Below are 15,496 nucleotides of genomic sequence, written 5' to 3'. Positions count from 1 at the left end.
CAGAGTGATTGACATAACATTCGACTTCCAGGTTATATGTGTGAATGAATCATCCTCTTCATTTAAGCTCACAAAAGCTTTCTGCTGGATTAAATCAAAGGCAACACATTCATGAGTTGAGAAACACACATATCTTAAATGTCCAATAAGGGAAAAGGTATAATTATCTCCATTCTGTCCTTTCACATCTGCAGCAGATGTAAAATAGGTTACTGATAGGCCATTCATTTTACATAATTGTATAAACTCAAGTTCTGACTTATGGTTCTCTCCTCTCAGTCTTGATAAATGACACATATGAAAACAATGGAGGGATATGGGCCAAATGCAGGCAGGTGGGACGAGTTCAGTTTGGCAATGTGGTTGACATTGACAAGTTGGACAGAAGGGTCTGTTTCCATGCTGTATAACACTATGACTTTACACCAGCTAAGAAAAAGAAAACAATGAATGATTAAAAACCAGAAAGCTTGCTTTATGTAAGAGTTGTTCCCTCAGTCCTAAGCCAGAATGTTATCAATCATGTAATTAGCACTTTTGGAGAACATTTTCTCTTAGAGTCATAAAGATGTACAACGCAGGAACAGATCCTTCGGTCCAACCCGTCCATGCCAACCAGATATCCTAACCTAATCTAGTCCCATTTGCCAGCACTTAGCCCATATCCCTCTAAACCCTTCCTATTCATATACCCATCCAGATGCCTTTTAAATGTTGTAATTGTACCAGCCTCCACCACTCCCTCTGGCAGCTTATTCCATACACGCAGGGTGGGAGGGGTCTTTGAATATAACCCGAGTGGGAGGAGTCTTTGATTATAACAAGGGTCGGAGAGGTCTTTGATTATATTGGCTGCCTTCCTGAGGCAGTGAGAGGTGTGGACGGAGTCGGTAGATGGACGGTTGGCTTGTGTGATGGACTGGACAATGTTCACAACTCTTTGGTTTCTTACAGTCCTGGGCAGAGCGGTGCTGTGTGGAGCTGTGATGCATCCGAATGGAACGCTTTCTATGGTGCATCTATAAAAATTGGTAAGAGAAGTGACATTCAACATATTGAATTTATTTTATTTCATGTTCAACAAATTAACATGAATATTGCAAATCTTAGATGTGAAAGTAAATATTTTAAACATTTTCCAGTGTTATCTCAAACAACTGTTGGGATTTTCTTGTCTGTCTATATTTAGCAAGTCAATTAATCCACCAGTAAAGAAAGATAGCAACACTGCCACAATCTTAAATACAGCTCACTCAAGACCAGGTTTGTTACATGAGAGAAATTCTGCAGGTGCAGGAAATCTTAAATTAAAAACAGAAAATGCTGGAAATAATCAGAAGATCAAGCAGTATTCATGGAAAGCAACAGAGTTAAAATTGAGGATTGATGCTGACCATTCATCAGCAGCTGTCTAATGAAGGGTCACTATCTATCTCAGGCAGCAGTCCATGCAGGGAGACCTGCTGTTCTGGTCATGCATCTTGGACCTTCCTTGCTCCTAACAAAATCCCAATGTTGGTGCTTTAAGGCCTTTAATTCAATCCAGACATGTGAGGGTTAGTTGGATTGGTCATGCTAAATTTCCCCATAGTTTCCACTGGCTAAGTAGATGAGCCATGGTAAATGGTGGGGGGAGGGGAGCAGGTTATGGAGTTAAGGTGGGGGGCTGGGTCTGGGTAGGATGCTATTTGGTGGGTTGGTGCAAACCTTATGGGCTGAATAGCCTCTTTATTGTGATTAATTTGGAAGTCATGACCGGGCCTCACTTGTAGCCAGGCTGCTGGTGCGGTAAAATTTCAGCAGGGTGAGCACAGGTAGGGAAGTGATAAGCAGGTTGAATTAATTCCTATGCCTTCAGTCCCACCAGCATGGAAAGTCCATAATTCAGCCCATTAACATTGTTTTAGTCCACAGCCGCTGCCTGACCCATTGAGTAAGGCATGATTAGCTGGGCAGCTGGTGTGCAATGCAGCTTGTTTCCAGCAATGTGAAGCCCCCATCTTCTCAACCACCTCCGATGCCTCATCTCTCTCTCTCTCTCTGTCTCCTCGGCTGTATAGGACATTGGTTAGGCCACCGTTGGAATATTGCATGCAATTCTAGTCTCCTTCCTATCTAAAGATGTTGTGAAACTTGAAAGGGTTCAGAAAAGATTTACAAGGATGTTGCCAGGGTTGGAGGATTTGAGCGAAAGGGAGAGGCTGAATAGGCTAGGGCTGATTTCCCTGGAGCGTCGGAGGCTGAGGGGTGACCTTTACAAAATCATGAGGGGCACGGATAGGATAAATAGACAAAGTGTCTTCCCTGGGGTCAGAGAGTCCAGAACTAGAGGGCATAGGTTTACGGTGAGAGGGGAAAGATATAAAAGGCACCTAAGGGACATTTTTTCACTCAGAGGGTGGTACGCATATGGAATGAGCTGCCAGAGGAAGTAGTGGAGGCTGGTACAATTGCAACATTTAAAAGGCATCTGAATGGGTATATGAATAGGAAGGGTTTGGAAGGATATGGGCCGGGTGCTGGCAGTGGGAGTAATTGGGTTGGGATATCTGGTCGGCATGGACGGGTTGGACCGAAGGATCTGTTTCCATGCCGTACATCTCTGTGACTCTGTGACTTAATTCACAAATGTTTCAAGTGGAGACTGTTTGACGTGTGCAGAATTTTCTAATTATCGCAAAATATGATATGCACTCAGTCATTTGATTACTCAGTACTGAATGTTGGTGTTAACAGGAATTCAATGATGTATCTATGACCCAATCCCTGGTCCAATGGCATTGCATCCTATTTTGGGCTCTCAGGGCTGACTTTTGCCCATTGAGTAGATGACCCAAATTTGGGACGTAATGTGTGTCACTGGCAAGCACGGGCAGACTGCCCCCTTAATTCCATGGGCAGGGCAGCTCATGAAGAGTCAATCACCGGATTTGCACTTCTCTTCACAAGGGAAGTCTGTCTCAGAGAGTTATAATCCCCACAATAGCTTCAGGAGCAAGTGGTCATTAGCAGGAAACTTACAAAAGGTAGGAAAGAATTTGATTTTAAAATCTCCAGTGCTGGGTAGTGAAGGGGAAATCTTTGCGAAGATATGGTTAGACTTAAAATTACCCATTCATCTGTTCCCCTGCTGTGAGGAGCTCCCTGGCACTGTGGTTTCTCCAAGGTCAGCTGTGAATTTCACTGTTTGTTTATTTTTCCTCGACGGAACTCGATATCTAGAGATACTAGAAACGAATCTCCAGAGATACTTGAAACAAAACAGCACGTGCAGCCAGCTGTGGAAGTTCATTGCTCCTTTTATTTTCACTCCCACCTGGTACCTCTTGTTTAACCATAACGTTGTTCTGATCTTTCTTGTCCAAAGTTCCAAAACAACACAACAGCTTATAAAACAGTAATTACTGCTCTAAGAAATCAGCTCCAATACTTAAAAAACAAACTCCTCCAAACAGGACCTTGGTCAGATGAGCCAATGGGCCGAGGAGTGGCAGATGGGGTTTAATTTAGATACATGTGAGGTGCTCCATTTTAGAAAGGCAAATCAGGACAGGAAAGGTGTCCCTGATTGAAGTCCCACCCTAAATTAATTCCCCAGGGATGGGATTGGTCAAGAAGCCAAACTACTGTGACTCACTTTGATTTTACACATACCCCATGCTCCACTCTTGCATGCTTACGTCCAATAAAATCCTGCCCTCAATACAAAGGAGAGTTGTCCACCTCTAATCACACTGTAAACACACCTGTCACTCTACATACTAGAAACCAACTGAATACATAAGAAGTTTAAACAAAATAAAAGTAACTGAGCCATTCTTCAGTCATGAAGCTGGTCTTCATATTAATTACCAGAAATAACTTCCCTCTATCTCTTCAGGTCCTAAATGCATTCAGTTTTAAATCCCTTTCAGTCAAAGTGTTTTGTCTTGCCTGTTATTCAAATTACTGTTATTCCCATATGAAAACTATTTCAGTCATGATATCTTGATTTATAGATGTTCCAGTATGTGATCATTAATAGGTGTAAGAATCTGATTTGTCAAGCAGGCAATATGAGTGAAATCAGCTAAAATATTAATGGATACTATCTTTGCAAAGCTTTGTATCAGAATGAAAATACCTCCTCAAGACAGGGTCAAATAATGCTGGCCAAAAGTCTAGATCAAGCTAAGCAGAGAGCATTTACACTCACAAAAATGCAACTATTTGTGGAAACATGAGGGTTACACTCAAACATTAAAGAAGCTTTTATTTAACAAAAGATGTATTGGTAAGGAAAGAAATGGTGCTGTACTCTTACAGATTCAGACTCCAGTTCTATGGTGGTTACATAATTACTTCTTATGTGCTTCTAAGCCTCTTGTCAAAAAGATAATCTCCATGCTGCTGGTGATCTCCATCCTTAACGTGGTCTCAATTCTTCATGGAAATCTTCTTTGAATTTAAAGGAACACTTCCAACTTTTTTTCCAGCTTTATTTTTATTGTTTAATAATCAGTCCTTCATTGGGATGAAAGTTCTCCTCAGTTAATAATTCATCATAATTCTGGAGATCTGAAAATTTCACACCAAGAGAGACATTTTCTAACATCAATATTTCGCTTTATTGTCTCAATTACATAAGTGTGGTGTCTGGTTTTATGGAGAGAATTTATAAAGTCTGCACAGAAACAAATGCTTCAACCCAACTCGTCCATACCGACCAGGTTTTCTAAACTGAACTGACCGCATGTGCCACCATTTGGCCCAGACTCCTCTCTAGCTTTCCTGTCCATCTATTTCTGGAATACAGCTGTCAAACTTTTTATTTCATTGTCCAGGCTTGACTGTGCCGTGTGGCCACTCTCTTTGGACTCTCAACTGTCTTTAAAACTGACAGGGTTCAGTTTTCACCATTTGGCTTCCTTGAAGCGCATACTCCCATCACATTTCTCAGCATGCTTGCCCTTGGTAGATTTTTGTGAGTGCTCATTTCCTCCCCATCTCTGTAAGTACTTTCAATTTTTGGTAATACTCGGGTCACTGTAGCCGATTGACTATTCTATCTTAGTTGTCATTTTCAGGTCTGATTTTGTTTCAGTTTGTGTGTAGCCTTTCTCTTTCCACAATGTACTGCCTAGATGGTCCAGGAAAACAAAGGACAGCTCCCTTATGGAGCCCAGCTGTTGGGATGTTTCCAGGTTCTGAGCTGTATGGCTGCTCCAAGGACTGATATACCTTCTTAAAGATCCTATTGAAAACCAATTTGTGTGTCACTGGCATTTGACAGCAGCAAGGAAGTTGTTAGCCAAAACTGTGTGGGGGTGGGGTAGAAGAGGGGCAGCCTGAAAGCCTGTGCCCACAGCCCCTTTTAATTTTGAGTGTAATTAACTGCCTGAGAGAGCAACAATTTTGAGGCATTCATTACCTCCTTCCTATCTATTAACGCTCGCCTTCCCTGATTGAGATGGCAGTTTCGGATGACCTTCCCCCATCTTTAATTGAAAACAGTGGGCAGTCAATTCAGGCAGTAAGGTTGCTGAACTGTTTCCACTGCCAATAAAAGCAGGTTCGAGGTTACTTTTTACCCAAAGTTCAAAGCCTTAAAATCTCCATTAAAACTCAGCAATAGATTTCTCAAAGGAGATGTGGTTAGACAAGCCTGTTATTATGCCAGGGTAATGGTTAACTCCAATCAGGAACAAAGCAGTGAAAGGGAAGACATCCACTGAACCCTGACCTCACTTCCACAGCTCTTTGCAGAGATGGTCTGTTCTTATCTTGACTGATAATTGCTGAATCTTTGCCTGGATCTCCAGTAAGGCTGTGCTCCCCATTCAACTGATCCTGGGAGAACCTTCAAGACTCACACCTTGCTTTCTTCATTTTGTGGGTAGGGGGCTCTCAATGATGAGACTTGTTCCAGGTCATCATTTGGATCCAGGGATCTGCAAAATTCCAGGGAAAAGGTCTTTGCCGATAGTACAGTTCACATTGAATTTTGATTTCACTAAACTTGCAGTGTTATCAGTCCATACTGGAGCACTCTGTGACAAAACACTTCAACTCTCTTATATATGAGACTCAGATTGCTCTCTTAATTTTTAATATTTTATTTATAAAAGCACACTTAAGACAGTTATTTAATTGCCTGATCTCAGTTGCTCTTCAGCAGACACCTTAGAGTCATAGGTTTAAGTGAGGACTGCAGATGCTGGAGATCAGAGTCTAGATAAGATTGAAATGCACAGCAGGTCAGGCAGCATCCAAAGAGCAGAAAAATCCGAAACGTCGATTTTCCTACTCCTTGGATGCTGCCTGACCTGCTGTGCTTTTCCAGCACCACTCTAATCTAGACTTAGAGTCATAGAGCCATATAGTGCAGAAACCAGTCCATGCCAAACACAATCTCAAACTAAACTCATCCCTGCTCCTAGCCCATACCCCTCCAATCCTTTCCTATTCATGTACTTACATATGCTTCTTTTAAATGTTGTGACTGTATCTGCATCCATCACATCCTCAGGAAGTTTATTCCACACTTGAGCCACCTTCTGGTAAATCTCTAGTGAATCCTCTGGTGACCAGACCTGAAACACAGTACTCCAGAATAGACTTCACTAATGTTCTGTACATCTCCAACACGACTTCCCAATTCCTATATACAAAGGACAGAGCAATGAAGGCAAGCATGCTAAATGTATTTTTAACCATCCTATGTAAGCAGGTTTGATGCAAACTTCAAAGAATTATGTACCTGAATCCTTAGGTCCCTCTGTTGTATTGCCCCCACCTCAAGCCCAAGAATGTTTCAAATTAAAAAAGGTAACTTAAAGTAAAACATTAATCTTACCTCCTCTTACACCAAATTTTCAGAGTTACTGCACTGCACCAGAGGACCCCTGCAGTTGGTTGTGCATGCCTGGTAACTGATCAATGCTGACTGTGCTTGATTGTTTAAGCCTGGGTGCTGACTCAGAGCCGTCTTCTCCGCAGAACTCCTGAGATACAAAACTCATAACAAACCAGTGGGCACAACAATGGGCATAGCTACAGGTTTGATGTTGACTGGCTCTTTTCCCAATCTAAATGAGTTGGCCTTTACTAGAATATGCTGGATCAGGCAAGAGACTTTACATCATGTCAATAACAAACACTGCTCCACTTCGAAAACATCATGTGCTTTTCGCAAGCTGCATCCAAGGAGAATTATTTTCTGAGTTTTCATTTTGTCTTGCAAGGGAAACTAGCTACACGTTTTTTTTAAACCACAAATACATTAAACACTAATAATGATACAGCGATGATGAAATAGCATACATTCATGTTTGGGGGAAACAACTTGAGTCTACCAAACATTTCTGTTTTACACAATGCTCCTGTTGCCAAGTGGAATGTGATGTGTATTACTGGCAGGGCACCAAGTGATTTAATTAGATATTAGCACATCTAAAGTAATGCATAGAAGATTAAATAATGAACCAACAGAGAGGGCTGTTTTTGAGTAAGGCAATGCAGTGAATGCAGATCAGGGACTGAATGAAATTTCAGTTCTCCATTTGGCATCAGCTCTGTGTAGAAACTGCAGAAGTTCAGGACATGTGCAAACTTCCTTGACAAATGTTGTGCAGATCCAGATTGTGCTGCCTGGAATTGTCTAAGGAGCAGTGTGAAGATAACGTTGATGAAAACACTTTGAAGTAACATTAATCCCGAACAGCCATTCCAGTCAAAACCCCCATCCCTTGCATGAATCTGAGATTGGATTGTAACAAACTGCTTACAAACTTGGTGTTGCTTTTAATCTCCAGATGAGCTTCCGATCTCATATTCACCATCAGAAAGCCAGTCTCTCTCCAGTTCCCTCACAGCATCAACTTCACCTTGCCTTATCACGTCTGCTGATGAAAACTCCCAGTTATGCCTTCATTATAGAAGAATAGCATGGAATATAAATTTATTGCAACTTGAGAGTTTTACAAGTTGCTCCAGCATGGGGCTTACATCATTGACAGGAGTCATACATAATAATACTACAAAATTTAAATTAAGGCAAAGCTCATCACAATTCAGTTCATGGCTCCTGGGCTCAGGAAAAGCAGATTAAGGAATAATGGACTGCACTGAAGACAAGGTGCCATTCCAGAATGGGACTGCCTGCCAGGCTGTTGGAATACCTCGAAACCAAAACGAAGAAGACCTCCACATAGGAATGAGACCTCCATGTTGGGACATGACTGTCTTGCTGGGCCAAGACTGCCATCTCTCATCCTTCAGGCACCCCCAGGCCTTGCCGTGGACCTGGAGCCCAGGACCTGGTCCTTGCTCACCAGGAGTCCTCAGGCTGGGGTATAACTGTTTCTGGCTTGTTCTGGTTTGCTCCACTGTAACAGAGGTGTCCTCCTTCACCCACCACTCTCAAGACTTAAAAGAGAAAAGAAAACAAGGAAAAGAAAAAGGGCTGAAGAGAAAATATATAAAAAAAGGAAGAGACAGAAAGGTGAGGGGATTGGACAATCTCCTGGCTCAGCTCACATACTCCGTTGCAATTAGTATTAGACTTGATCATTCCAATATACGCCTGGCCGGAATTACATTGGCTTTCCTCTGTAAATTTGAATTTATTCAAAATTCTCCTGCCGTGTCTTGATTTTAAAATGGCCGTTCTTGTTTTCGAATCTGACTATGGCATTTCCCTTACACTCTCTGTGACCTCCTCTGATGTTAACATAGGAGATATGGTTAGTAAGTTTGCAGATGATAGCAAAATTGGAGGTGAGATGGACAGCGAAGAAGGTTTCCTCAGAAGACAATAGGATCTTGATCAGATGGGCCAATGGGGCAAATAGTGGCAGATGGAGTTTCATTTAGATAAATGTGAGGTGCTGCATTTTGGAAAGGCAAATCAGAGCACGACTTCTACACTTAATGGTAAGGTCCTGATGAGTGCTGCTGATAAGAGAGACCTTGGACTGCAGGTTCACATTCCTTGAAAGTGGAGTGTCAGGTAGATAGGATAGTGAAGAAGGCATTTGGTATGCTTTAATTTATTGATCAAAGCATTGAGTTTAGGAGTTAGGAGGTCACGTTGTGGCTGTACAGGACATTGGTTAGGCCACTTTTCAAATAACGAATTGTGTGCAGTTCCGGTCTCCCTCCTATCAGAAGAAAGTTGTGTAACTTGAAGGGTTCAGAAATGATTTACATAGATATTGCCAGGGTTGAAGGATTTGAGCTATCAGGAGAGGCTGAATAGGCTGGGGCTGTTTTTCCTGGGGCATCGGAGGCTGAGTAGTGACCTTATGGAGGTTTGTAAAATCATGAGGGGCATGGCTAGAGTGAACAGCCAAGGTCTTTTCCCTGGGGTGAGGGAGTCCAGAACTAGAGGGCATAGTTTTAAGGCGAGAGGGGAAAGATTTAAAAGAGACCTAAAGGCAACTTTTTCACACAAAGAGTGGTGCATGTATGAAATGAGCTGCCAGAGAAAGTGGTGGAGGCTGGTACAATTAGAGCATTTAAAAGGCATGGGTTTGTGAATAGGAAAGGCTTAGAGGGATATGGGCCAAATGCTGGCAAGTGGGACTAGATTAACTTAGGATATCTGGTCAGCATGGACGGGTTGTGCCGAAGGGTCTGTTTCTGTGCTGTACACCTCTATGACTCTAATCTTCTAAAATAACTGTGCTGCTTCTAACCTCTTAACAGCTTTGATTTTAAACACTCCACTATTGTTCACTATGCCTTCAGCTTCCTGAGCCCCAGGGTCTGGAATTTTCTCCGTATGTTCCTGTGTCACTTAGTGGCCCTTTTTAGGACTCTTTAAAGTATAACTTTTTGAACAGATTTTTGGTCACCTGACTGAAAATCCCTTTATCTGGCTCCTTGTTAGAGCTTATTTCCTATTCCCTGAAGTGCTCGGGAGTATACATTGCATGAAATATGTTACATAAATTTAAATTACTTTTGTCATTGTGTCGTCTGTTTTTTACCAAGTCAAATTCGCCAATCTGATACCAAGATGAAAATAGTTGTCGGTTCTCTTTATTTCAGATCTATTATAGGATTGCTTAGCAAGTAAAACTGTTACAGAAATGACTGTCACAGAGATATTCCCTCACATTATATACTGCATGTGATATTGACAGTGGCAGCTGGTCACATATTGTTCACCCTGGTCACTCATTTGTTTGCAGGATTCTTCTTAAAGTGATATCAGAAGACCAATAGACGAGGAAATCTGAACACATTCCACAGCCAAGCAGAATGACATTGTCTCTTCTTAAGTAATGTTATATTCTACATTCAGGCAGTATTTATGTTTATGCAAATCAGTTGCTACAATTGAATGTGAATTTGGACTTGACTTTTACCTGCATTGTGTGCCTTTTCCTTAAAGTTGAGTGACTTGCACAATGTTTCAGTGTGGCAGCCACCATTTTACTAAATTCTGGAACTGCTGGTCAGTTTACAGCAGCTAAATTTCTAAAGTGTGATTTCAAAAGTACTCACGCAGGTCTATAAGCCCAGTAAATTGTATCTATTTTAAATTCCCCAATCAAGTGCAAATATCTTACCAGGTAAAACGGTAAATAAACCTTTGAGAAGACCATAATCTGTAGTTCTGATTGACTGTCCAAGTGTTTCATTGTCGAACAATGTTGTGCTGGAAAATGCACAGCAGGTCAGGCAACATCCGAGGAGCAGGAGAATTGATATTTCGGGCATCGGCCCTTCATCAGGAAAGTGGAGGGGGAAGGGGGCTGAGAGATAAATAGGGGTGGGGTGAGGTAGGGCTTGGGAGAGATTAGGTGGGAAGGCGATAGGTGGATGCAGGTGGGGAGTAATTGTGATAGATCAGTGGGGAGGGTGGAGTGGATAAGTGGGAAGGAAGATGGATAGATAGGACAGTTCAAGAAGGTAAAACCAAGTTGGAAGGTTGGATCTGGGGTGAGGTGGAGGGTGGGGGGCGATTTTGAAACTGGTGAAGTCAATTTTGATGCTGTGTGGTTGTAGGGTCCTGAGGCGGAAAATGAGGTATTCTTTCTCCAGTAGACAGATGGCTTTGATTTGGTATGGAGTAGGTCCAGGATTTGCATGTCCTTGGATGAGTGGAAGGGGAAGTTGAGGAGGCTTTGGAGCTGCTGTTTTCCTGCTCAGGTCCAAATTACAAAGGTCTAATTTGGAGTCCATGGGAGGTAAGTCAGTTGTGTAGGCATTTATTTTTGACATTGAAGTGATTACTGATCAGGAAACAGAGATTTGCAACTGGTTGATGCCAACTTGTCCCATTTAGAACCCAACAGAAGTTGCTGAAAAAAATCAGCAGGTCTGGCAGCATCTGTAAAGAGAAATCAGTTAATGTTCCAGATCCGCTAACCCGGTTCTGAAATGTTAACTCTGATTTCTCTCCACAGATACTGCCAGACCTGTTGAGCTTTTCCAGCAATGTCTATTTTTGTTTCTAATTTAAAACATCCGTAGTTCTTTCGATTTTTAGAAGTGTCCTTCAGGCTGGTTTGGTGTAACATCATTAGAATGAATGGATAGAGCAGAATCAGTCGTGGTTGTAGACTGTCTCCTTAGTGTTGATTATCAAAGGGCCTTCAGTTAAAAGTGGAAATCTCAACTGGATGATATAAATCAATTAATATATTGAAGGAATTGTAGGTTTACAGAAGAAAGCTAATCCTGTTCTTTTCAATTATTATTTTTTAAATTTCCTGTTAACAGATTCTAGTTTAGCATTAGAACCAAATCATTGCATTTATTTTGCAATGCATATTTCACACTTTGGTTCATAAATCCCTCGGAAGCTGCTTTTATGTTGATGCTGTTTACTTGGATTTGGGATTTGTGAGGTAAATCCTGATAGCGTCAATTCAAAAGATGATGTTAGACCGTGACAAACTACTTCACCTTCTTTAGTCTAGAAACACCTGCATACGTCAGACCATTTGCCTGTTGAGAGTTTAAAGGCACATCTCTCCAAAGGCAATTAAATGACATCCCCTTTGCTCCTAAAGATATCTTTTCTCAATTTGAATTTGAATTTGAATTTGAATTTAATTTATTGTCACGTGTACCGAGCCACAGTGAAAAGCTTTGTCTTGTGAGCAATACGGGCAGATCACATAGTTAAATAGCATAGGTAAGCAAATAATGGGTAAACAGCGGCAAAAACAAAAACACAGGTACAGGCAAATGTTAAGAGTTTGTGAGTCCATTCTAACAACAGTAGGGTAGAAACTGTTTTGAAACTGGCTGGTGCATGTGTTCAGGCTTCTGTACCTTCTCCCCGATGGTAAAGGTTGTAGAAAAACTTTACAAGGGAGGATGGATCTTTGAGAATGCTGGCAGCCTTTCCTTGACAACGGGCCTGGTAGATGGATTCGATAGATGGGAGGTTGGACGTTTTGGTTGTCCTGGCTGAGTTCACCACTCTGTGCAACCATCTCTGATCGTGAATGGTACTGTTGCCATACCAGGCAGTGATACATTCCAGACAGAATGCTCTCAATAGTGCATGTATAAAGGTTGGCAAGGGTGTTAGCCATCACGCCAAATTTTCTCAGCTGCCTGAGGAAGAAGAAATCTTGTTGGGCCTTTGTAACCAGTGCATCCACATGAAGAGTCCAAGAAAGCTTGTTGTTGATGACCACTCCCAGGAGCTTGACATTCTCCACTCTTTCCACCTTTGTGCTGTTAATGTGCATGGGGGGGACATGAATAACATCCTGCTGAAAGTCAATAATGAGTTCCTTGGTTTTGCCAGCATTGAGAGCTAGATTGTTATATTCTATGAGGAAAAACATGACATTCTGTAATAGAAAAATTAGTTGTATGGATTATAAAATATGCAAATACAGAAATCTAAGAGTTTATGTATCACATTAGCAGCATGATAATTCTTCCAGACCCTGTTATATCAATCTTGGGGATTTCGCCCTTTGGTGTTCTTGCTCAGTAGACGTGCTGTCAGTATGTTGGTTGTTCCTCTGGAACACTACCATTATCCAGATGTGTTCTATTGTGTTCCTGGTAAACTTCTCTTAGTTGGCTGCCTCACATTTGCTCCATTGGAAAGTGATGGCCTAGTGTTATTATCGTTAGACTACTAACCCAGAGACCCAGGTAATATTCCGGGGGCCTGGATTCAAATCCTGCCAAATGGTCGAATTTGAATTTCAATTGAATTCAAGAGGAATCTTGAATTAAGAATCTAATGATGACCATTATTGGGAATATAAATATCTGTTTCACTCATGCCCTTTAAGGATGGTAGCTGTTAGTGTTACCTGGTTTGGCCTCTGTGTGACTCCAAACTCACGGTAATGTGGTTGACTCTTAAATGCCCTTTGGGCAATTGGGGGTGGGCAGTAAATGCTGACCTAGACAGTGATGCCCACATTCTGTAAATGAATTTGAAGAAAAGGTGCTGCAACTTCAGTAAGATCAGACCTCACTGCACATTGGGTATCACCATATTTGAACAGTATGCTATATATCACTGGTCCTTTGCCCTATGTGTGGTTGAGGTCATTATATGTTTGGATGATGGTCAGGTACCATCTTCATCCCAATTGTTTGTTGAGACATGCATCTTGCATCTCTGAGAATTCAGACAGGGGGTGGCTAATCAGGACTGTTTGTATTTGCCTTCAACTCTCATTAACAACCCTGTTACAGTTATATTTGATGACAAGCAGGATGGCAGAAGGTGAAATAGATGATCTTCATTATGTTTTAGTCCAGATTTCCAATGCTTCCAAATGTTGTTTCACATTGTTCTTGGTGGCTCAGTTCATGGTTGAAAAGAATGCATCATGTTAGTGTCAGATAGTGAAGATTTTAAATTGTGATGGTCCTGGGTGTTACAAGGAAACAATTGCACAATGATCTCTTTCAAACCAATCAGAAAATGGCATAAAGCTATATTTTTTTAAATCTGGAGGACTCAGTGTTTGTCTGGAATGTCCTTATAACAGTGTTTTAATGAAGATGATATCTAACTATGAAACTTTGTGGGCGGCACGGTGGCACAGTGGTTAGCACTGCTGCCTCACAGCGCCAGAGACCCGGGTTCAATTCCCGCCTCAGGCGACTGACTGTGTGGAGTTTGCACGTTCTCCCCGTGTCTGCGTGGGTTTCCTCCGGGTGCTCCGGTTTCCTCCCACAGTCCAAAGATGTGCAGGTCAGGTGAATTGGCCATACTAAATTGCCTGTAGTGTTAGGTAAGGGGTAAAATGTAAATGTAGGGGTAGGGGTATGGGTGGGTTGCGCTTCGGCGGGTCGGTGTGGATTTGTTGGGCCGAAGGGCCTGTTTCCACACTGTAATGTAATCTAAAAGGAGAGAGCAAAATCATTACGTTAACTGACATGAGCTCTTCAAGCCTGCTGTGCATCCATAGCTGCATTGTAATAGAAGCAGGAGTAGGCCATTTGGCCCATCGAGACTGCTCCCCACTCATTAAGATCATGGCTAATTTATCCACGATCTCAGCTCCTCCTACCTCTATTATCCCCATAATCCTTCATTCTCCTACCATGCAAAAACCCATCCAACTGTGTTTTGAATATATTTAATGAAACGGTCTCTACTGCTTCCTTGGGCAGGGTATCCCATAGATCCACTACTCTCTGGGAAAAGCAGTTCATCCACATCTCTGTCCTAAATCTACTCCCCCTAATCTTGAGGCAATGTCCCCCAGTCCTAGTCTCAGCCATCAGCAGAAACAACTTGCCTGCCTCTACCTTACCTGTACCTTTCATAATTCCATATGTCTCTATAAGACCCCCTATCATTCTTCTAAATTCTAGCAAGTATGGTCCCAGGCGGCTCAACCTCTCCTCATAGAGTAACCCCGTCACTCAATTAAATCATGACTGATCTGCTGAGCAGTTCTATTTACCTGCCTTCATTACATATCCACCCACATCATTACCCTTCCTTGAGTTCAGTCAACATAATTAAAAATGAAAATTAGCTATTCACATTCTCATATTTGGCTGTGTGATCTTTAAGGGCTTAGTAATAGCAACAAGGCAATAGTTAACTAGATTTCTATCAAAAAAGGAAATCATTAGCTATAAATGAGGTGCTATAATGCGCTGTATGAATGTCAGTTATTTCTTTTTCTCATTAAAATAACTATGAAGGAGAGGTGACCAGCCACAAAGTCCTGCTTTAATTTTGACACTTAAAAGAGAAGAACTCTCTATCACAAACCAACTTGTGGAGGCGATGGTGTTGGACTGGGGTGGACAAAGTTAAAAATCACACAACACCATGTTACAGTCCAACAGGTTTATTTGGAAGTACAAGCTTTCAGAGCATTGCTCCTTTGTCCGGTAGCTGGTGGGACAGGATCATAGGATGCAGAATTTATAGCAAAAGATCACATTGTCATACACTGATGCGATATATTGAACAAACCTAGATTGCTGTTAAGTCTTTCATCTTTTAGAATGGGTTGCAGGCTTCGGTTCATTAATATGTAAATTCCAAAACTTCTTC

General features: G+C 41.8%; 1 long non-coding RNA gene across 2 annotated transcripts; it reads right to left on the bottom strand.

Annotated features, from left to right (window-relative positions):
• Positions 1–5,847: 5,847 nt before the first annotated feature.
• Positions 5,848–6,952, bottom strand: LOC122564649 (uncharacterized). 2 transcript variants are annotated; one of them, XR_015760788.1, is made up of 3 exons: positions 6,836–6,952; positions 6,458–6,572; positions 5,848–5,930 (listed from the first exon to the last, which is right to left on the bottom strand). It is a non-coding gene; the product is annotated as an uncharacterized LOC122564649 (long non-coding RNA). The 2 variants fall into 2 exon arrangements; XR_006315950.2 differs by having other exon boundaries at positions 6,458–6,640; positions 6,836–6,913.
• Between the last annotated feature and the right edge of the window lie 8,544 nt (positions 6,953–15,496).

This window comes from Chiloscyllium plagiosum, unplaced genomic scaffold (genome assembly GCF_037043375.1).
Source record: "Chiloscyllium plagiosum isolate Xiang-an unplaced genomic scaffold, Cpla_swu_hap1 HiC_scaffold_21, whole genome shotgun sequence".
Classification (NCBI taxonomy): domain Eukaryota; kingdom Metazoa; phylum Chordata; class Chondrichthyes; order Orectolobiformes; family Hemiscylliidae; genus Chiloscyllium; species Chiloscyllium plagiosum.
The sequence above is the reverse complement of the archived record's forward strand: the minus strand, read 5'-3'. Positions and strand labels throughout refer to the sequence as shown.